This window comes from Ciconia boyciana, chromosome 2 (assembly GCF_034638445.1).
Source record: "Ciconia boyciana chromosome 2, ASM3463844v1, whole genome shotgun sequence".
Classification (NCBI taxonomy): domain Eukaryota; kingdom Metazoa; phylum Chordata; class Aves; order Ciconiiformes; family Ciconiidae; genus Ciconia; species Ciconia boyciana.
Window position 1 is genome coordinate 9856160 of NC_132935.1, and position 24963 is coordinate 9881122.

The window sequence follows — 24963 nt, forward strand, 5'->3', positions numbered from 1 at the left end:
TATAGCAGGAACCCCTTGTTGCTAGCCAGGCTAGGAGCAAGGGGAGAAGTTTGTTGCAATGTTAAACCCTATAACCTGGCCCAAAAGGACCAGGGGTGGAGATTGTAATAGATATACCTTTAAATTGTTGTAACCCATGATTTGAGTTGCATGTTATAGGAATTACTACAGCCGGAACCACCTGAACAAATGGAGGAGAAGGTTTACAAGAAGCAGTGCAAGTGCAGCAGTGACCTGACCTGAGCTGGCTTTGGTGCCCAATAACTCCAAAACACACCACCTCTCCTGTCCTGAGTAACAACCATAAGAGATGAAGCCCAAAGTCATGGACTAAATGAACTCAGTGGACATTTTGTGGACATTTATGGACATTTTACAAATATTTTGTAGTGGTGGTCCATAGACTAAGGGAATTATATGTGTGTATTATATCAAAGGATGGGAAGGGTGACGGTGGGTAATGAGAATGTATTGGATAGTGTGAGACCTGAGCATGATGTAAATGGTATGGAATAAGGGGTGGATACTGTCCTGGTTTCAGCTGAGATAGAGTTAATTTTCTTTATAGTGGCTGGTGTGGGGCTATGTTTTGGATTTGTGCTGAAAACAGTGTTGATAATACAGGGAAGTTTTCGTTGTTGCTGCACCAGTCAAGGACTTTTCAGCTTCCCGTGCTCTGCCAGGTGCAGAAGAAGCTGGGAGGGGGCACAGCCAGGATAGTTGATCCAAACTGACCAAAGGGCTATTCCATACCACATGACGTCATGCTCAGTATATAAAGCTGGGGAAGAAGAAGGAAGGGGAGGACGTTTGGAGTGATGGCGTTTGTCTTCCCAAGTAACCGTTACGCGTGATGGAGCCCTGCTTTCCTGGAGATGGCTGAACACCTGCCTGCCCATGGGAAGTAGTGAATGAATTCCTTGCTTTGCTTTGCTTGCATGCGCAGCTTTTGCTTTACCTATTAAACTGTCTTTATCTCAACCCTCGAGTTTTCTTACTTTTGCTCTTCCGATTCTCTCCCCCATCCCACCGGGGGGGAGTGAGCGAGCGGCTGCGTGGTGCTTAGTTCCCGGCTGGGGCTAAACCACAACACATGGTACTGCATATATTTTTAAAACCTTAAGTTCAAACTAGCAGGGAGAACTCTAGCAGGTTAGTGGTGAAGAAATAAGCTTGCAGAGTTGCACATGCCATTAAATAAATGAAGTATCTGGGTATTATTTTGTCAGTGAATCTTAGTCTGTTCAAAATATTGTAACTTCCGTGACTTGTGAACCCCAAACGGCTCAATTCTGAGTTATGAAAATAATATATCATCCAGGTCTGTGGGATTTAAAATGAAATCAAAAGTGGTAGACATGTAACTCAACTTTACTACTGTAAGGAGAAACACATTTGTAATTGAGAGGAGACCTCCTGCAGAAAGGGTTAAATGGCCTCCAGAGATCCCACAAGGTTCACATTCAATGGATGTAAATAGGATATAAGAAGAAGCACTAACAGATGCTGTCGAGCTCAGTGACCTGTTAACAACAGATATTTAGCATGAAATTCTCTGTGACCAACAGAGAGCAGCTTGTGAAAATACAGTTTGCTCTTCAATTTATTGTGTTCAGCTTCTTTTTTCATCCATACAGTCCGCAGCCTAAATCTTTGCTGACAACAGTAAGTCCCCAAAAAAGCATTCCTGCAGTTTCTTCTTGCCCTGCTGCCACCCACATAGCAACCTGCTGTGTTCTGGTGAAAACACTGAAACTTTGATTACAGTCATTGCTCAGTTTATACTACAATGATATCAACACCAAGCAGGAGCTGAAAGCAGGTCTACAACAGAGAAATCATCAGAGATGATCATCAAAAATCTGAAAGGCATTAGAGAGATGCTGGAATTTTATGATCAAGCAAAAATTTGCTTTTGCAGGAATTTTTGGCTTCACAGAGAGGACAACAGAAAATTAAACTTTCTGAAATGCTCCATGGGAAGTCTGTTTGCAACCTTGTAAGAAAACACCATGATAAGGATATCAAAATATCTAACTGTCTTCCTTGAGGAGGAAGAATAATTATGACAAACGTGACTGCTACAAGAATAAAAGAAAAGTTTTAACAGCACTGCCATAATTTGAGTTATGGGAGAATGAACATGTGCTTATTAAATAAAAGTAAGCATAGGGTCAGAAAGGTACCTAGTCATAAAAAGAATTATAACAGATCCCATGTTTCTCCCTTCACATCTCCTTTTTGTCATTGCCGTTTGTTTGCTTTTGTCTCAGATTAGATGACTGAGTTTAGGCACCTAACTCTGTTCTGAAATAGCAGTACAAGAGCGGGAAGTCCTCACTCAGGACCCATGAACCCATCTCTCAAATGTTAAATCACCAATGAAATCAATAGGTGCTGAATGTCTGTACAAGTCTGCCAACAGCCTGTGCAACAGGGTCAGTTTCTTAGGGCCCATGAGGGTACCTAATCACTTCTAGGCACTACTGAGATACAAAAGCATTCACAATACTTATTTAAACTGGAAATTAAATGTATTTTTGTGAGTTTTAAGTTCATGTTGACTGCATTACCAGGGCATAGATCCACTATTTCTCTCTTATCTATGCTTAGCAGTCGTACAATGGCATAGAGAACTCCAGCAAAGGACCATGACTCTGCAATTAGCAGGCTACTATTTCCAGAATTGTATATCCCCAGTTCATATACCAGCTCCTGCATGGATAAGTAAAGTGGATGTCCCAGAAGATGACATTTTAACTATTGCTATTACTGTTACCATCCTGCACTGACAGCCCTAGAAGTCAGGATAACAGATTATCCTGCCTTGGTGCCTTGGAGCAAAGGACAGTCACACTGGGAGGCACCAGACCAGGATGGAGTGGTCCTGGATCCTATTCAGCTCTGCTCCAAACATTCCATCTGAGCATGGGCTTAACTCTGTGATGATTGTAAATACTCACAACTTTCTCTTCATTGCCTTACTTCATGATTCTGTTGGTTCTCTGGGCTAGGACTCTCACCAGCAGCTTGTAGTAGGCTTAGCTCAGAGGGGCTCTGCCATAAACCTGATCACCATCAAACTCAGGAGGCAGGTGAAACAATCCCAGTGGAGGAGCCCAGGGACCTGGTACGTTTCTCCTCCTGTTTCTTGCTCAACAAGGGTCATGCTTTCATATGTCCACATTTCTCGGAGGCATCTGAGAAGTTCTAGATGCCAAGGAGCACACAGAAAAGCTGTGATTAGCAAGTAACAGTAAAATGCTGTTCTCATGACAGAAAACTCCAGCTTCCACCAGTCACTGTCTGGAAGGGACACAATTTTCAGGGGCTCCCTGTTCTAATTCTTCATGTCATGTTGGAAAGTCATGTGGAGGGGACCACTAATACCCGTCTCCCCTCTCAGGGAGGTTTTGTGAGAGGCTGCAATTAAAAGCTGGCTAATCAGAGCTCAGTCTGCATCAGTCTTTCCTTCCATCTGATCTTCCTATCTGTACAACTATCAGTCCTTCTTTATGTACTATTTTATGTGACAAAATGCAATATCATAATAGCAACGTGCACAGCTTTGTCCAAGTTGTGAAATAGAGGCTCACAAGGTGAATGGGCAGTCAATCTTCACAATTGCTGGCAGACAGAGCAAGAGCTGCAAAGAAATGTTTTATGATTTCATCCTAGCTGGGAACCTAGCTCTTCTGTGGCTGCCCTTGTACTTCCTGGAATGTGCTGTGTTATAACTCAAATTGTATGCAAAGGAATAGAGGCGACACAAAGGAGACACAAAGCCTAATAAACATAGCCATGGACTGCACAGAATGGCCAGACAGGGCTTCCTTTTGGATTTGATTTATAACAAGCAGAAAAGCAGTGACCTGACCAATTATCCATCTCTTTGACTGTGCTGTGCTCTTTCTGCTACAGTGATTTTTTTGCTAGAAGACACATAGTTATTTTTACGTTGTCTTTTTTGTATAGTCAGAGTCTTGCAATCTCTGCTGTGATGGATTAAGCAGACGGTTGTGCCTTCCAGTGCAGCTGGAAACTATGACTTGCAAATATTTCTATCTATGCAGTTAAGTTGCACTCTTCAAGGCTGAGCAATGCAAATTTCTTGTGTTTCTTTCTATGGTTCCTACTGGGATTTGAGGAAATTCAAGTCATCAGAGATATTCAGGGCAGAACTGAAGAGGACTGTGAGTTTTTAAGATACTCCTAGATATCTTAGGATATTCATAGACTGGAGAGCTGCTTGTTCTATCTATAGTACAGGACCCCTAATAGATGAATGTTCTTCCTGTCCTTGCAGAAATCTGAAAAAGAAAAACATCAGTATCCAAGCTGGCTCTTACTTTAGTTATGAATGTACAACCATTTATTCCAGACACTGTAGGCACTAGACACACAAACCTAATGCTTGGTAATATTCTAAGCACACTTGTGTGCCACTGAGCGGTGCTTGCATACATGGGAAATGCAAATCCCATCATCCAATTAAGCCATGCGCTGTGTTAGGTCTCACCTCATTGATGTCAACAGTAATTATGCTCATTCATGCCCAGGCTGAATTGGATCTGTAAAATCATAAGGTAAAACACAGATGCTCTTACACAAGCAAAACTCCCACAGACAATAGCATGGCATTTACTCTAAAAAAGGTATCAATGTTTGGCCTGTAGAAAAGGAAAAGAGCTAAGTGATCCCTCACTCTCGAAATATGGGGTGGTTTTCCACAGTTCCATGGTTTCATCCATTCCTCTTTTCACCAGGTTTTGTGATGAAACTTCCCCTTTTCTCTTATTGTTTATCCACAGCTGCCTACTTACCATCACTGATGGGGAGAGTTCCCTGGTAGTCAGCTTCATTTTTGTTTTGCTCAGTTTCCTTACAACACTTCCAGTCAACTTTAACATGTTACTGAATGCAGCTTTGTGTAAAATTTCTCCACCAGAGTAGATATAGAAAGCGGTTTTAAAAGACAGCAGTATGAAAATAGGATCCAAATATAAATAAGGGGACTTGAAAGTTTTTTGTTTCAAACAATTAATGCTGACATAATTTAAAAAAAAATCTCAGTTCTCAAAGAAATCTCTTATGAAAGATTTCAGACCTCGTCCGAAAGAAATAGCTGATTGGCACAGTCTGTAACTCTGTCTAACTGCTAATGCACCTGCTCCTGTCAGGACTTCTCTGTGCCATTCTCTGTGCAAAGAGCAAATGTAGAAATCTTGCCTCTAAAAGCAGGTGTGTAGAGCAATACCTCAACTTTCAGTCTTTAGCTAAAAGATGTTCTGAAAGAATCCAGGTTGCCCCAGAAACCTGTGCCTATCAGTTATAATTGCATTGCATATTTGTTGACACTTTCTCAGGAGTTTATACAAGATACTTTCCATTTGTTGAGCATTACAAGTATTCATCATCTCATTCAGATAGCAGCTGAAGTCACACTGAAGTCCGAAGATTAAGCTGATCTCCACAAAATTGATGTTAATTTCTCAACTGTATACACAATTGCACACAAATTGTGTGCAAAACAAACAAAATAAATCTGTTTGGATGTTTGCGTGAAGATGATATTACTACCAAGTACTTCCACTTTCTCCCAGAAATTGTTCTGGCTCATTGATTTTCTTGGTGGGACTTGGTATGACGCATAAACAGTTTTAGGAGGATCTCGATTTCTTTACTTTATGTTCCTGTCTGACTCTTCTTTATAATCAAAAAAGCTTAAAGCAACTGCACGAAGATGGCCCAAAAAAAGAAGCTATGCAAAGTCTTTGGTCTGTTTTCCTTGAAAAAATATATCTATGCCAAAAAAGAGAAAAAGAAAAAGTAGCCACTCCCCTCATGTTAAATGGATGACACCATGAAAATGAAATGAACAGAGATATGGGTACAAAGAATAGTTTCCCTGATTTTAAGGAAAAGCAGAAACTAGCATCTGCAAAACATAGATTATTAAAGGAATTAATGAGTAACTTTGGTACAGTTTTAAGAAAAACTTTGCCATGTCTAGATGAAATGGGATTATTTTACTAATTCAAAGTGTTGATAAGGTTTCGAAAAATGAGGTGTTGAAAGATACTAATACAAAATGTTAATGTAGACATTTTGCTTTGATCATCAGAAAATGCAGACTGAGTTTCATCTCTACACTGCAAAAATGTACCAGAGAATGAAGAAACAAACTAAGTCATTTGCTGAAGAAGGAACTCAGAAACCCGGCATTACATGTCCTACCTGTGCCTGTAATGTGATGAATATTAAACATCCACTGTCACGTTAAGAGTTACTGTCGCATACAAATAGGAGTCTGAGGAGTGGCTGGAGGGGGAACCCTCCTGTTGAGTCATGAGGTTCAGACAGGACCCCCTTGCTTTCTAAACTCCTTCTCAGAGAGGAGTCTAGGTGCGGCTAGGTCCAATCTTAGTCTCAGACTTGGTCAACGGTTTATTTTCTAAGGACTGTGTGTACAGCCACTTATTAGTTCAGGGCTTTCGCTAAGGCGACAGCATTAATTTTTACACCCCCCAGCCTGGTCGTGTTGAAGGAACTATCACGGCCAGAGCAGTGAAGAGTGCAGTTTATTAGAGGAACAGACACACAGATTCTTTGGATTACTGGTGATAAATGCACTGTCTGCAAAGCACATGCAAATACCAAGAATCTAAGTATGAGTAACACGGCCGGACACAAACATGTATATAACACGGCCGGACACAAACGCGTATATCAAGAATATGAGTAACACGGCTGGACACAAACGCATTAAAAGATAATAAAGCGACTCTATATAGAGAGATTTCTAAGTTTTCCACGGAGGCACTTGGTATAACCAAGTGTTCGACTCTTACCCAAAGGAATCCCGATGGGGGGGAAGAGAGGCTCAGCCCGTTGACTGATCCCAAACGTCAGAGTGGTACGCGATGGTGTCTTCCCCAACATTCTCTTTCTCTTAAACCATTTTATACTATCTTTCACCTTTCAGGTGGAGCTTGAGTGACTCTAGTCATACATACCTTTGTTTAGGATTGGTGTAAAGTTTTCTCGCTTCGCCTTTTAAGGTATAAGCTAGAAAAATTCAGAGCGCAAGCTCAGTGAGGGGTGGTCGCACCTTGGAGGCGGGTAGCTTTTGGGATGGAGGTGTGTTTTGGTATTATAATGAAGTTATAATGAGCAAAGTTCACCAAAAGGACAGCATTTTGTCAAAAATGTGACAGGCTGTTGGCCCAGGGTAGTAAATACACAGCTTATCAGTTCCATGACACCTTTAAGTTCCCCTATTATTGCAGAGCCTGGCCGTGGCATCTCCATACCACTCCACCCTCCGAGCAGTACCTCTTAGAGTCAGCACACCAAGTTCCCCTGGCATTACCAACATCTAAGGTTGCAGGCCTAGGGAACTCCCATGGAGTGGATTCCTTGCATGTCAGCTGCATTCTACCTGGGGAGCTTCTTCAATGCTGTGCCTTACCTAAAAGTGTGAATATAAGTTCTAATTTTTAAGTCACCTCAGCCATTATCCCACAATCCACTCAGGTTTTTTTCTTAAATTTTGGGGCAAGAATTGATTGGTTTTCTTACAAGAATCTTGGGTAAATGAATGGATTTTACCTCACTGAACACAACAGAGACAAAACCTGAAAACTGCAAAAGCAATGCCTCCTAGGATCACATGGATGATGTGACCACTGATGACTGATTCTGGAAGAAAGAACATGAGTTAAACACAGATGAATGTTCTTGCAATCACTTAGCTATTTCACAGATTTATTTAGAACTCTGATTATTGAAATATGCATAAAAGTAAGGGAGCCCTTAATTTTATTTCTTTGCAAGCATGAAAATTAGACCTCAGTGCAAGTAATTGCTTAATGCCCTAGCACAAAAGTCTAAATAGCTATTCCAGTGTTTAAAAAAAAGGAATGATTAAATGCAATTTTACTTCTGAATTGGAATTTATGTTACATATTGAATGAAAAATAGTTCTTTCTGAGAATGTTTTAATGACTTAGGCTTGAGGTTTTGCAAATGTGTACAAAATTGACAAAAATATAAGAAATGAGCATTATATTGGTAAATATTAGCACACAGTGATAGTAACACAGGGTACCCAAACATAGAGTTATTTTGTTATTTTATCATTGTATTTCAGTAAGAATTACTGTTGAATTCAACAAGTCTACAGATATGGAAAAAATAATTGTGAAAAGCTGCTAGATAATATAAATATGTTGTTCTATTTGTATTACCACCTGCTCTCTTTCCACTCCCAAATCCTTTCTCTTAACCCAATTTGTACTCACCTGGTGAGTAAAAACTTGCTGACTTCAGGGCTGTAGCTGAACTTTAGGTTTTGAGGATATTCAGGTCCAACATTGGTTTGGATGTCACTGCTTTCTGTTGAGAATAAGGAAGCTCTGGTAATAAAATTAATGCAAAGCATATTTGGCTTATTAGGTGAAAGCATGGATAATAGATCTGTTATCAATTAGCTGGTTTAATGATTTACTCCATATGTCAGGGAACTGAATAGTCTTCTATAACTTTATCTGTACTTCTCTGTATCTACATGCATGTCTAGGGTGAGGGTCTAGAGTACTTTTAATTAGCCTTTTCTCTTCCCTTCAGCCAACCTCTCAGAAATTCTACATTTTTTAATTAACGATAGAGCAATAATTCTTTAGAATGCCAAAGGGCATGGAGATGTTTGTTTTAAATGCTGTGAAATAAGTTAATTTTTAGTAGGAGCCTGAGGCCTTGAAGATATGGCAGTCATTTCTGAAGACATAGGAGTCATTGACTAAAATCTAAAATACTGTTTTAATTCTAGGACATTTACATTTAACAAATGGGGAAATGAGATACTGAGAGGCTGAGGCCATGAAGTCTACTGAAATGAAAAAAATTCAGTAAAGGATTAACTGTTTTGGGGAGAAATAGTTTCAAGGTGTGAAAACTGAATCTTTTTAATCATAAAATTAAAATTGGGAAAACTACATATAGCCTCAATTTATCATGGCAAACCAACTATTTTTAGGAGGCATTGTCTCAAATATCTCCTTTAGGTGGCAGAATACTTTCACAAAATATATCAGAGCTGGAGAAACGTGTTGCATGGATCTGGGGCAGCAGGTGGGAATATGCAGTAGAATGGACTTTGTTGCTATAGCGTGCACAAGCAATGTTGTAGTGACTAAGGACATAATAAATGAGTACCTAGAGCACGGTTTTCTGCTATTGTAATAGTAATCACATCTCCTTTAAACTTCTCTTCATTCATGGATTTGATAGCTACTCAAATACATTTTATTTGTTTTTATTAATAAACTGAGACTGAGAGGAAACCTTATTTCTTTCTACAGCTACCTAATGGGTTGTTACACTGAAGATGAAACCATACTCGTGGAGGTGCACAGTGATAGGCCCAAGAGACAATGCATATAAATTGCATTTTTCATTAGTTATAAGTAAAAAAAAATCTTCATAAAGAGAGTGCTCAGACACTGGAACAGTGCTGGCCAGAGAGGCTGGAGAACTCCCATCTCTGGAGGCTTTGGGCCCATATAGACTGCCTGAAAATATGGTTTTCTTTTTCATCTTTTGTGGACTTCCCAAAAGCACTCAGTAGATTTCCAGGGAAATGAAGACTGCAGATTGAAAACAACTAGAACAGACTGAAAGAGGCTGGCATTTCTGTTCTGTACCATAGCTTGTTCAACTGTGGCTGCTTTTCTCTAGATAACACAGCTATAAAAGTCTGATTTCTTCTGAAATAATATATTTAATTTACTGTGAAATATTTAGGAAACCAGTCCCTAAAGAGGATGCAGAAATTATCTTTTCTAACATCAATAATGCATAAATTCTACAGAAGCATACCCAGAGGGAATTTATTTACAGCTTTATCTTTATTACTCCATAAAGAAAGTGTTAAAGCATTTTTGTCTTCAACAGCTTCCAGTGGTGGCACGTGGCTTCATGGAGTCTGATTCAAAAAATGCCTCCCTTGCTCTGCTCACCCTCTGCTGCTGGTGGGAGCTGTGCATAGAGCAGGTTTCAGCCACTGTGACCCTCCACAAGTCCTCCAGCCGTTGTTCAGACAAACTCTCCCCACAGCTGCTATACCAGATACTAAAAAGCATATACCTCACAGAAGAAATGGTTATGGTAAAATTTCTAACTTTTACCATGTTTTGGTTAAGTTTAAAATCTGTTTAAAATCTTCATGGCTGCAAATTTTGCTTTAAATTTAATGATGAATATTTTCAGAAGGAGGGAAAGTGCTTTCCATCTGTGTGTGTCATAGGATCCTAAGGGCATTCATGTGCTGGATGTTTAAAAATGCTCATGGGAACTTATTCATCCTGTTTGAACAGACTTCTGCAACTTATGCAAAATATGGCAATATTTGAAAATAAAGTCTGAACTGACAAATTTTGTCACTTACTTTTCTCAACTAAGATCAAGATCTTACCTGTGGAAATCCCTCCTCTTCAGTTAACCATATCCATCAGTCTGACACTTCTGTTTATTTCTTAGCATATTACTGCTGCCTCCCTCCCTCCTTGCTCTTCCTCCCCATCATAAGAACTGGGGTGGAAAGGCCCATAGGCATTGGCCAAGAACTGCATTACTTAGAGCAACTCTGGCAATCAGTGTGATCACTGTTACTGGAAGAGAAGCATAAAGCCTTTCTGGTATGTGTTTGAAAGCTGGTACTAGCAAAGAAACCACTAATTTTTTTGAATATGAAGTTTCCTGTCATGCTTGAAGGTGAATTTCTTTTGGTAGACAACCTGATTAAAAAGGAAGTGTCCTCTATTCTGTTCTGAAGAAACCCTTTTTTTGCCAGTACAGTTCTTCATAAGTCAAGAGCTGATCCAGCATATTAAAGACTAAGATGGATGATGGCACAATTTGATTAAAAATCTTTCTATGCAATAGTACAGTCTTCCCCGTTCTGCTCAAGAGAGTAAAAATGATGAGCCAATCAGCTGCCAAGTGGAAGCATCATCAACCTGTGGAGGTCAGATCCACCTCTGAATATATTTGAAGTACGCTGCAGAAAACAACTTCGGGGAATCTTACTGAAAGCCATAAGTCTTTCATAAAGCCCCATCTAAATCATGTCCTTTCTCTGCCCTTTCGTTTGACTGATAGACCTGGCTCAATATGATCTGAATGTTTAGCAGGTCTACTCTCTAACACTCTCTGAAGAAAAACTTATAGAGACTTGAAGGCTTCCTTGCCTTCATAGTATTCTATGTTCTAAAATGTGTGACATAATGAAACATACATATTGGAGATCTAGATACTAGACAAAATGTCAAACATTGTCATGTTGAGTCCGCTGCTATAAACCAAATTTGAATGTCTTTTGGGTTTTTTTTTTTCTCCTTGGTAATTTTCAGCTAACCTTGTTTAGCTCATGGATGCAGATTTAATAGTCCTCAATTACCTGATCTTGCATTTGTTACTATCGAACTTGATCCAATTGCTATTGCACTATTACTCTAGATCATCTCATTTTATGAAATTCTCAACTTCACTGTGTTGACAATGTCTCTCAGCTTGACCTCCTCAGCAAATTTCATTACCTAATCTCTTCTATTTACCAAATTATAAATTAAGATATTGTGGAGGTATGCCACAGTAGTGTTGATTGTGTTCAGACTCCCTTTAGCCTGATGCTTCAGCATGACTCATTATCACCTTCCTTTAAGTTCTTAAGAGATCTGACATTTAGATCCCCCTCCTTTCCAACTTAGCTAATTCTTCTTGTGATACTGCATTAAATGCTTTTTTACAGAAGTTGCAGCTACCCCAAATGATACATATAATTTTATGAATTTTTTGAGATTTCCTCTGTAAGTTCTCCAGAAATTCTGAAATGGGTCTGTTCTGTTACAAGTGCAGAATACCAATGTGGGTCTTTCCTCACCTAGATTAAGATGCTGGGATCTCCCTATAGTCAATAAATTGGCAGTGGATATGAATCAAATGACCAAATCCTACTTCAGGACTAGACAAATAGAACTCCGCTTCTATCAAGGGAGCCTGTGTTGATTTAGATGCCCACAGTTAGAGATTCAAATTTAATCTGATGACTTCCATCACAGCTTCCCAAAGAATAAACCTTAATATTTATTTAGTATTTCATATATTCAAAATAATCTAGATTTAAATGTTATTGGCCTTCATTGCCAAAAGAAAACCAACCCACATCCCACCAGCCCACAACCTATGCCTTGTATAGACCACTTATTAAACTGTTTTTTCCCTTGCTTATTTGTTCAGTCACTGGTGGTTTAGACTGTAGAGTATTAGATTGCAAGAGCTTATCTTTAAACATGGGATGGATTGAGAGAAGGATCAGTGATCTGCTTGATTCTGTTAGCAGCATTTGGTGTTAGGTATTTTGAGTGTTGTAGAGAGGTTAGCTGCATAAATCAGAGTGGTAATACTGCAAGGGTATACAAGCATTTATAGTTCTTTTTCCAGAGATCAACAGACAGATATAATCCCCACAACAGCTGCGCCTGCCAGTGGATTTCCTAAAATAGGGTTAATAGTGCTTACAGACTCCAAGCTGAGAGAGAGACTGTGATGAATGCTCCAAGGAAATGGCAGCAAAGAGAGGCTTAGGGCTCAGGATGCTGTTGAATGCCTATATAAAATTTTTATCTAGCAAAAAGATTTGTACATTTCTTAGGAGTGTTATGTGGGCTTTATCATTCAGAGAGAACCATTCCAGACCTCTCTGTGTTCAAACAAGTGAGGTGCTCTTTGCCCTTTAGCATCTTAACAGAATAGGATGAGCCATTTGGGACAGATGATAATGAAAAAGAGAGCCAGAGTAAGGCCCAGCATGTGTTTGTGTAGCCAGAAATGGTTTCCCTAATGCTTATGCAACCAACAACAGGACTACAGGTACAGATCCTATGGACTGTGCCAGGAAATGTAAGTTGTGGGAAATGCGCTCTATGGTCAGAGAAAACCATAGCCTGACGGTCTTCCTCCAGCAGCATTTTTCCTCTCTGTTATTGCCTCAGAAATTTAACAAGTGTCTTCTCCTACCTGTGGGCTGTAGTCCCACTCCCCTGTGAACCTTGTTTAAAGCTCCATCAGTGGGAGCAATATGAGTCATTAGGATGAGATTCCCTTTCTTGGTCAGATGGAGTCCATCTCTTCTCTGCAGTGAAATGCTTGCTTCACTGTGCTTAAAGAAGTGAAACTCCCACTCTCCCTCAGGTGAATGTCTGAGGTCCAGGTTAGGCCCCCAGCTATGCCAAGTACTGGAATAAGTTCTGTAACCTTAACTATGACAAGGTACTTGGATCTTCAGTTGCTGGGAGGGACCATGTTCTTTGCCTTTGATGGCTCTGCCCTGTCTAAGAAGCAGAAAGGTCCTAGAAGACCAAATATAAGGACCTAGGTAGAGGTCCAAATACAAGGACCTAGATAAGAGGTCCAAATATAAGGACCTAGAATCGTCCTTATATTTGAGGACGATTTCCAGCAGCGGTAGTTCCTATTTTGTCCTAGTGCTCTTGGCCTTGGTGAAAACAGGACATTTGAGAAGTGTGGGATAATTGCTGAGGTGACTTAAAAATTAGAACTTATATTCACACTTTTAGGTAAGGCACAGCATTGAAGAAGCTCCCCAGGTAGAATGCAGCTGACATGCAAGGAATCCACTCCATGGGAGTTCCCTAGGCCTGCAACCTTAGATGTTGGTAATGCCAGGGGAACTTGGTGTGCTGACTCTAAGAGGTACTGCTCGGAGGGTGGAGTGGTGTGGAGATGCTGCAGCCAGGTTCTGCAATAATAGGGGAACTTAAAGGTGTCATGGAACTGATAAGCTGTGTATTTACTACCCTGGGCCAACAGCCTGTCACATTTTTGACAAAATTCTGTCCTTTTGGTGAACTTTCCTCAATATAACTTCATTATAATACCAAAACACACCTCCATCCCAAAGCTACCCGCCTCCAAGGTGCGACCACGCCTCACTGAGCTTGCGCTCTGAATTTTTCTAGCTTATACCTTTAAAAGCGAAGCGAGAAAACTTTACACCAATCCTAAACAAAGGTATGTATGACTAGAGTCACTCAAGCTCCACCCGAAAGGTGAAAGATAGTATAAAATGGTTTAAGAGAAAGAGAATGTTGGGGAAGACACCATTGTGTACCGCTCTGACGTTTGGGATCAGTTGACGGGATGAGCCTCTCTTCCCCCCCATTGGGATTCCTTTGGGTAAGATTCAAACACTTGGTTATACCAAGTCCTCCCCAGGAAACTTAGATATCTCTATAGAGCTGCTTTATTATCTTTTAACACGTTTGTAGCTGGCAGCGTTACTCAGACTCTTGGTATTTGCACGTGCTTTGCAGTCAGTGAATTTATCACCGTAATCCAAAGAACCTGTGTGTCTGTTGCTCTAATAAGCTGCACTCTTCATTAATCTAGCCATGGTAGCTATTATTGAACATGACCAGACTCTTTAAGTGTGGCCGTGATAGTTCATGCAACACGACTAGACTGGGGGTGTAGCGCGTTATTAGTGAATCCGTAATCGTGAAGTTCAGTACGCTGGACACGACCAGACTTGTAATGTTGTAAATTAATGCTGTTGCCTTAGCGAAAGCCCTGAGAGGGCTCTGACTCTGATAAGTGGCTATATACACAGTCCTTAGAAAATAAACTGTTGACCAAGTCTGAGACTAAGACTGGACCTAGCCGCACCTAGACTCCTCTCTGAGAAGGAGTTTAGAAAGCAAGGGGGTCCTGCCTGAACCTCGTGACTCAACGGGAGAGTTCCCCCTCCAGCCACTCCTCAGACTCCTATTTGTAACGCGACAGTAACTCTTAAGGCAACAAGAAGGAACAAACTGGGAGGAGTCAGCGATGTGCCAAGCACCAGCTGGATCTGCTCCTTGAGAAAGTCACAGAGGCGGGAGAGCTGCCACTTGTTTTGTGTCCCTCTTGGCATCTTGAAATAAAGAGCTGATGCCATTCCCCAGGTACCTGTAGGTAAGGGGGAAATTGTTATCGTTTGAAAAATAAAACTAATGGGAACTGTAGCAAAGTGGGGGGATGCACACAGAAGAGAAAATGTTCTTTGCATAACGCACATACCTCACCTGCTTTCTGCTGTCTGTGTTGAAATCTGACAGCCAGAAGTTTTGCTAAACTAAGGACATGTGTTGGCTTTGGACTGAAGTTTAGGACTATCCTTTGTATTCCAGCTGCTAGGTCAAGAGGATTTTGTACCTGATTGCAAAGATTTCCAGGCTTGGAGTCTGTAAATCCCCTAAGACACAATTAATTAATTGCCATGTGATGAAAAAAATCTTTGTGGTAGGCAAAAGCTTCTCCTGAGCAAGTCTGAGAGTCTCAATTCTGACCTATGACCACTTTGGAGGCTGAAAATTATTCAGCGTTAAGTCTTTATTAATAAAGCTGTTCTATCTGAATACTACAGGTCTGCAATTTGCATCATAAGACTCAAAAACTACACAGCTCGTTAACCAACATCCACTTGTTGCTCACAATTACTTTGAATGATGTGATTTCCTTGTAAAGTACTGCTGGTTTATGATGCTGATTTTCAATAAATAATCTCCAAATGCTTCCCAATCCCAAGGTTAAAAGCTGCTCTTTTATAAAACATGAATTCCACTACACTTGCCTCATGTATTTAAGGAACTGTACACCAGTGCAAAAAATTAACACACAAGACTCTTGAACAATTTATACACAGAACAAAACCTCTTGGACAAATCCTGTCAATGATTTCAGTGGAGGACAGAAGCTTCGGTTTTTGCTCTCAAATATTTATTAAATTTCTTATATTTCTTTCGTCTGCCATCTGAAAAGTGAAGGACAAATTGTTGGTTGTCTGTTGTTTCGAATATAAGTAATTGTCACTGCCTGTCCCAGTAGCACCATTTTTCATGTTTAAGAAGAGCATGGCAGTCTGTATTTGGGACCAGGAAAGTACTGCATGGGATAAGCAACTCAAAGCAATTCTTAATGTTTTGGTCTTTGTTCAATAAGACATTTGAAAATGTTCAGAAGCCATTCACTTCAAATGGCATCCTGATCAGGATCCAAGTCAGTTACTAGTGTCTTCAGTTTTATGTACAAACATATGTAACATTACAGTTGAGCTAGAAGCGTCCTAGGTAAAATGCTAACTGCATCACTGCAATTACACAAGTGATGAATCTCATTTTAATGTAGTGATTATCTAACCAAATGTAAAGTTTAGGACTTCCACTTTAAGTGTTATGAAACCTTTCATTTAGAATTATTTAGTAAGAACACAGAATGCCTCATAGATGACACAAAATTGATAGGTTAGTCAAATCCAGAGATGGTTGAAAGAAACTTTAGAAAAATCCAAATAAGTTGCTTTAGGAATCAAGAAAATGTTGAATGCAACCAACTGTTGATAAATGCAAAGTAGTGCATAATATAGGAATAAAATTGAGCTAGATATACTAAATTGACATGAAAATTCAGTGGAGAGCCTTGTTTTATTTTCAACCTCAGATCAAGAAAAAACAAACAAAATGAAAGATACAAATGAAAACAGAGAATGAGAGTATCATAACTTCTCTACGTAATGAGTGACTTCATCTTGAATAGAGTAGTTGTTCCTCATCTCATCTTAAAGAGGGCATTGTAGAACAGCTAGAGGACCTGAGAAGTGCCAACAAGGGTCTAATAACCTGGAATAACTATCAAACTAAAGAAGAAGTGAAAACAAGAGGATTGTTTAGTATGGAAGAAAAGTAAGTAAATTAAGTCATAAGAAAAAATGTAGGTATATTGAATAATCTGGAAAAGGTCAGACAAGAAATTCTGTTCCCACTGTTTCATAGCAAATGAATGTGAGGATGTTAAATGTAGTTGAAATGTGATGAACTGAAAATTGCAAAGAGGGAATAAGTGCACTTTCCTACTATAATTATCTGACAGAAACCTTTGCTTCAGGAAGCAGTTGTAGCCTGGGAGTGAAGAGGATTTAGAAAAGGACTGGTAACAATTCTGGCTATAAAAATCATCATTCGTTAAAATTACAGCAAAGACTGAGAGGGATGTAATTCTCTTGCTTCCAACCTTGAGCTAATCTTTGAATGGTATTCTGATCTCTAGGTTACTATGCCATATATTCACCTACCACAAGTTTCTTATAACCTTCCCCAAACTTGTGCAGTTGGAAACAAGATATCAGAGCAATGCAATCCAACTGCAGTTCAGTATGGCATTTCTGATACTTTTAATACCAGTAATTTCTACTGAATCTGAAAACTGAATCTAGGAAATAAGTAGGCTTTTTCATTACAATTATCAGCAAAGCAAATTTTTTATGCCAAGTTTATAACCATTTGGATAGTATAGTAGCCCAGTGTCCCTATCTGGTTTCTGAAGCGTTGAAATTGTTTTAGCAAAGCCAGTAATCACATTTTAGGAACATGATAGATTTTTGATTATCTAGTTCAGCAATGCCAATTTTGTTACTGCCACGAGGCACACACCAAAGTCTTTCTAACTGAGACCTGGAGGTTACACCCAGACTTTTCAGTTTTAATCCAGAGGAGAACTCGGGGAGTAGCACCCAAGCAGGAGATAACCCTATGGGTCCTGAGCACTGCTGGGAAACAAAACTGAGCTGGACTTGCATTCAGATGATGCAGGATCCTAGATCCTGTCTCACTTCTGCACACACTTGAGTATTTGCAAATGGTAACTCTTGTATATCCCCATTGTCTGAAATGGGAAGCTGCACTTTAAATAATAAAAACCTTATGCATCTCTAACAGGGGCCATATTACTTCCCATTATGGGCTCTGTGTCAAGGCCTCTATTTTCATTTAAACTCTAGTCTACATCATCTACATTCAATCTGCTGGTGTTCAGCCATTCAAAACCAAACCTTTGCTTTACAGCTCAGGATATGTAGTGAATTCTGTTACAAGTCATAAAAATATATGACTTGTTCCTTGAGCACATTTAATTTTATACACAGCAAAAGCCAGTATAAGTAGAATCACATTTATAATGAGAGTGTTTTTCTAGGTGGGTTTGATGGACTGTGTTGTTTCGACAAAGTAGCTGACATTGCTGGATCATCTAGGATCCTGCATCATCTGAATGTTCAAGTGTGTTTGGCAAAGCATTTTTCAGTCCCTTCCCGCCAATAAACAAAACCCACATATAAAATGTTGTTATAGATGAAACTAATTAAAATCTAGATCTTTGTCATCTTAAATGCTTATAAAATTAATGGATCAGATGCTTTGGTCACCGTTGTCCTTGATGAAGACAATCTCCCCTGAGACAATCTTTGCTTGTGAACTACTATATTACTTCATAGGAATCCCATAACTATTGTGAATTACAGAAAATGTAATTTGCCCGTTGTGTTGATTTCCCGGAAGATAAAGCAATTATGAATGGCAAATCAGCATCAGGGTGCTGCAACACAATTTCTGGCCCTTTCCTGCCTTTCAAAACTACATGAAGCTATGAAATAAGTCACATCTAAAAAATTGAAACATATATATATATGGCAAAAATAGTAATATTCCTGGCTGGAAGTACTGGAAGTTAAGCTTTCAATTAAGAGAGTTACTCTCATTATGAGAAATTGTGTAATAAATGCATTATGTTATTTCTGATTGCCCATTCCCTTGTGGAGGGAGAGAACCAGAACAATGTGCAAGAATTTATACCATATACCAAAGACTTGTAACCTGGAGAAGGTCAGCTTGGAAGTTGCAAATGACTAGGGAAAAACCATGATGAAAAATGTTAATATTCAGTAACCTGCTGCTTTTGTGGGTTTTGTAGAAAGCTGAATTCCTACATACTAGATAATGGCCATCAGTGACATATGTCCTCTTTTTAGCCATGTGCAAGGCTAAAGCTGATCTTTTCCAGGGACTATTAATAGACATCAAGATTTTGTGTCCTTTGTCATTTTCACACAAGTTTTATTACTCTACTCTATATTATAGGACAGTCCTTCTGCCTGGAACATCGTGCAGGCATTCAGGTACAGCTGAGATGCTGGAACGTCTTTGCTTTCAGCTATCCTCTCTAAAACACCTTGCAAGTGAGTATTAGACAGCTGATAATCCATCCTCCATCCTCAGACTCTTTCCTCCTCACATGATAAAAGTTGTAATTTAAATAATGATATCTGAAAAATACTGCAACCAAACACATTTCCATGAAGTGGTGGCTATTTTAAACTAGTTTGGCTTCCTATTGTTGTGGAGACAGCCACATCATCACAGCACCCATCTGTGCTATGCTGAGTCTTTGAATATTTTGGAGTGATCAGTGTGCCACCTTACAGACTGTATCAAACACAAATGTGTATGTGCCTGTACTCCTTTTGAAGCAGATTTACTATATTATAAGTATGACCCTGATTGCCTCTGGCATGTAAGTGAAACCTTTGCTTGGCTTTTGGTGTTGCGAAGGATGCCAGTGAATGGTTCATTCTATATCAAGACTTCTCCAGCATACAGGTCTATCTCAACACTTCTTATTTTAGGGAACACTTCAGCTCAGAGGTTTTTGCAGTGCATTTTCAGTCTTTTGGACCTGAATAGCACCTCACTGATATTTTATCTCCTAGCGTCTGCTGAACAGACTATAAAATGAAAACATAAAATGCTGTGTCTGAATTGGTGGTCAATCAGCATTGCGCTCCTGTGTTCTGCCTTGCAGATCCAAGTCAGCAGATGGATTGAAGTCCCTCCAAGCCTGTGCACTGCAAGGACCTGGACTGAATAGCTGCATTCAGCATCTTCAGGCAACTCTTCATTTGCTCATGAAATGATTAAATAACAAATTCTTTTTATCATTCTGTTCAGTTACCAGCCTTTCAATTTGTTTGTTTGTTTTTTAAATGAATGAAAACTGTGTTTGCCTTATGTTTTGGAAAATACCAATCCGTATTTACCCACCAGTGCAGGGAATTAACAGCCTTACTTCAATTGGAGTAAAGTTGAATTAAACAATCATTGATCCAGATGGTTGACTTACAATGGAAATTAATAGGAACATTTCCCTGAATCAAATTATTTCCTGATGAGACTGCTCAGTCAATAAGTGACTCTTGCAATATCATTCTGTAATGCATAAACATAGCATTCACTTTTTCTTAATCTTGTTCATGTCAGCCCGTAACAGATACACATGAAATATCTTACCTAGCGATGTGTAATTTCTTTCGCTTTAGGATTTAAAATGCTTCCTTTTTGAAGTGGAGGTCTAGCCTGACAAGTCAACTTGCAAAAGTGACAACATAGATTTTAATGAGATGACTCAGTGAGTTCCAGGTTAAGTGTGTTCATTGCACCACTAACTAAATGACTTTTCCGTGTGCAAGCAGTAAGCATTACAATGCACACAATGTAGTGTTGCTGCTGGAGATGGCCAGCTAGTTGTGGGGGTTTTCTTATACAGGAAGGTTTCTTGTTATGGTTCAAGAACATAAATATGAACTTTGCTTCTGGCTCCTACTGAGGACTATCTCTCCAGGACCTATAAATTTTCCCAGCCATTCTCTCCTTCGCTGTTGGTTAGAAAATGTGACATGTCTTAACCGAATGCATCCATAGGCTGTCTGGATTCAGGTGACCTCCGATTCTCATATGGTGCTAGGTTCATTAAAGCAGGGATAACCTCACTGTCACAGTAGGTCTTGTAATCAAATCAAAGTAATCCTAAATTAGATCAATGATAGCAGAATCTGCACCTGAGAAGACCTTCAGAAAATAAAGGGCCAGTCTGACATTTATTTTTTTTTAATCTTGGGTTAAACACAATTGCCCTATTAATGTAGGATCTAGGCAATTTGTCTTTCTTTTTTTAAAATTACAGAAACCACAGAAGTTTACTCACTTTTTCAACTAGCTTCAGGTCCATAATGCTAAAGATTATTCAGATGAAAGTAAATAATTGTTTCCATGACAACTGAGCCAGACAAGACCCTAACTCATTCTCTTAGAGCTGTAGTGGTACCAAATTGAAGACTATTGAAAACCACTTGTTTTAATAAAGTAAGATGATATGATTTTGAATATACGCTAAAAATGGATTTGTGAGCTGTGTTTCCAGCCTGCTTTGTTACTTTTTGCCATGTTTAAGATTTGTTTCCTTAAATACTCTGTAACCACAGCATAGAGACTGTCTGCTCTCTGCCTTAAGTAAACCTCCTTCATTTATATTGTATATTTTCTGTTGCTTCATTTTGACATTTCCATTCATATACTAGCAACTGTTCCTTATATTCAATTTTCCTTGCACATAGTCCAAATCCCTTGTTATGTATTTGTGGACCAATTTATTGCTTAGTGAAACTCTAGTCTTCATGATTTTACTCTAATACATCACTGTTTATTGATCTTGTATTTTAAAGTGCTGACAGTTCAGCTTCTACAGCTGGTACACATTGCAAGAGTGTTGCTTAAACTACAGTACTGAAGCTTTTTGAATGCTAGTCAGCTATGTTTGTGCATCCTCCATCAAAATACAAATTATGAATACCAGGAAGAATACTGCCTTACTAACACTCCCATAATACTTTGTCTTCTATAAGATAACTTTGTGCTGAGTTAGGAGAAGGGTGCCCAGTTCTTTAATGGTAAAAGAGCTAATTTGGAGTGCTGAGAAGAGTAACCAATGGTTATAAGGAAGAATGTGAAAAGGGCATATACAAGATACTGAAATTGATTTAATTTTAAAGAAAAAAATCTCCGTTTAAGTAAGAGAATAAAATATCCTCTTTATAAAAACAAGAAAGATCTTTTAATTTAATTCATTCCAGATTCCTTTTAAGGGAAAAAAAGTAAGCGCATTGTTCTTCCAAGATTTCTTTATTATATAAGAGAATACTTAGTCAAAGGAGAGTCTTATGCTGATGACCTTGTAGGACAAAGAAAACAGGTTTATATCATTTGACCGTAAGATAAAACTCTACTGCTTTAAGTTGTTGGAAAGAGAAATTCTGTTACCAAAAAACCTGGAATATATAATAAAAATTATAATATATTTAAAAGAAATATTTCATATTATGCACTCAGAGAAGATCTGTATTATCTGAATTTTGCAATGGTATGAGCTGACAAATGGAGCCTGTTGCAAAACCAAAAGGATGATGAGATGCAAGTTAGGAATAATGGTCCATGGTTAAGAACGGTCAAGTCTTAACAGAATATAAGCATAAGAAGCTGACGTCTGGAAAGATTTAGGTATCCTTAGCAGGGATTTTTTTTGTAGTGAAAGAAAAAACCATTGCTGTCTCCAAAATACAAAAAACCCTGCCATAATGAATTGGGAATATATCGTTTCTTCATGAATTTTCTGAAAAAAATCTTGTATGCACATGACTAACTAACCTGTTTTTCCGAACTCAGATTATTTTATTCATAGCCATCTTACAGGAAGGTGCTAGAAACTGAATGACAGAAAGAGAAGCTTTTACCTACTTGCTTTGCTTATTGTCTTTCTTGGCCACATCAGTGCTTATATTGCGCTGCTGTGTGGAAAAGTGCTTCCTGAATAGACTGCAGAACAGGCAGAGGTGAAAGCAGAGGTTTTGCACTTACAAATTTCAGGCAAGCATGACTTAGGGAACCAATGTGTTTCCCCAGTTCTTGATTTATTGAAGATACACAGGCTTCTCATACTAAGACAAAGATACAAAGATTTTTTTTAGTTGGTAGGTTAATATTACAGCTTACAAGGGAAAACAAGCTCTCCCTGATTCTTTAATACTTAGACTGAAAGAGGAAGAATCTGAAGAAAAACTTACTGGTTTTTGCAGTAACATTTTTTAGTTTTATTCTCACATTTCTTTTTTAGCTTTGAAGGCTAACACAAGGGAGTTCAGTTACCCTTCTCCTAGACACAGAAGGTCACTTGTGGAACTTTGACACTGAAAAATTGATTTAATACAGACATTTTATTTGGATAAGGCACAGTTTGGAGAACTGAAACCAACTGCTGCCTGTACAGCTACTCTGCAAAGAAGAGGAAACAAGCACCAACTACATGGAAAGCAGTTGTTCACCCATCAAAAACATTGCAAAAGATACACTTGAAACTCACAGCTGACCATAAGAAGATGACATTCATATCTCAGTACAAAATATATTTGAGCATGTCACTCCAAACCCCTTTAGTCTATACAGAGAGCTTGTCAAATTAAGCAAGGAAGTTCAGAGCACAATTTCCTTATCATAAAGCATGTACTACTTACATTTCATATGATGAAACACACCTGAAATGCCATTAATTCCTTTTCTTCAGTCTGTGTTTAGTAGAAGAGCCTAGACAGCTATGACAGGCAAAGATATCGGCACTGGAGACACATAAAGTAAGATGAGATTAATCTCTTTTTTAATGCAATATGGTAGACAGTTGCTGTGGTTTGTACCTAAACTGCAAATGTAATAATCATAGGGGAAAAAAAAACAATATCAAGAACAATATTAATGATGAATATTAGACAGGGTAAATAGCTATTGAAGCAAGTTATCCAACCATTTTGCTAATACAGGAGACGTCTTTAAATTCTGCTTGGTTTTTTTTAATTATGCCAGTGGTGCTTTCATAACATCACTTAAGATATTAGCTCAGGATTTAATAATCTTCTTCCTATGATTTCTGATGGATGTTGGAATGGGTGAAAATTACAGAATCTAGCTCCAATCTGTAATAAACTGAATCTTATGCATACCTGTCGCTGTCATGCAGTCCTGAAGGTCAAAGAAGTCCAGGAGGGATGGACATTCTTCAAGAAGGAAATCTTAAAGGCACAGAAGCAAGCCGTCCCCATGTGCCGAAAGATGAGCCAGTGGAGAAGAAGACTGGCCTGGCTGAACAGAGAGATTTGGCTGGAACTCAGGAAAAAAAGGGGGATTTATGACCTTTGGAAGAAGGGACAGGAAACTCAGGAGGACTACAAGGATGTCATGAGGTTATGCAGGGAGAAAATTCGAAGGGCCAAAGCCCAGCTAGAAGTTAATGTGGCTACTGCTGTAAAAGACAATAAAAAATGTTTCTATAAATACATTAGCAACAAAAGGAGGGCTAAGGAGAAGCTCCATCTCTTATTGGATGCTGGAGGAAAGATAATGACAAAGGCTGAGGAAAAGGCTGAGGTACTTAATGCCTTCTTTGCCTCAGTCTTTAATAGTAAGACCAGTTGTTCTCCAGTTACCCAACCCCCTGGGCTGCAAGACAAGGATGGGGAGCAGAATGAAGCCCCCATAATCCAAGGGGAAATGGTTAGCGACCTGCTACACTGCTTAGACACATGCAAGTCTGTGGGGCCAAATGGGATCCACCCGAGAGTGCTGAGGGAGCTGGTGAAGGAGCTTGCCAAGCTGCTTTCCCTCGTTTATCAGGAGTCCTGGTTAACAGGGGAGGTCCCAGACAACTGGAGGCTTGCCAATGTGATGCCCATCTACAAGAAGGGGCAGAAGGAGAATCTGGGGAACTGGAAATCAGGCCTATCAGCCTGACCTCGGTGCCAGGGAATGTTATGGAGCAGGTAATCCTGAGTGCCATCATGCAGCACATACAGGACAACCAGGTGATCAGGCCCAGCCAGCATGGGTTTATGAAAGGCAGGTCCTGCTTGACTAACCTGATCTCCTTCTATGACAAGGTGACCCACTTAGTGGATGAGGGAAAGGCTGTGGATGTTGTCTACCTAGGCTTTAGTAAAGCCTTTGGCACCATTTCCCACAGCATTCTCCTGAAGAAACTGGCTGCTCATGGCTTGGATGGGTGTACTCTTCACCGGGTAAAAAATTGGCTGGATGGCTGGGCCCAAAGAGTGGTGGTGAATGGAGTTTACTCCAGTTGGCAGCTGGTCACAAGTGGTGTTCCCCAGGGCTGAGTATTGGGGCCAGTTCTGTTTAATATCTT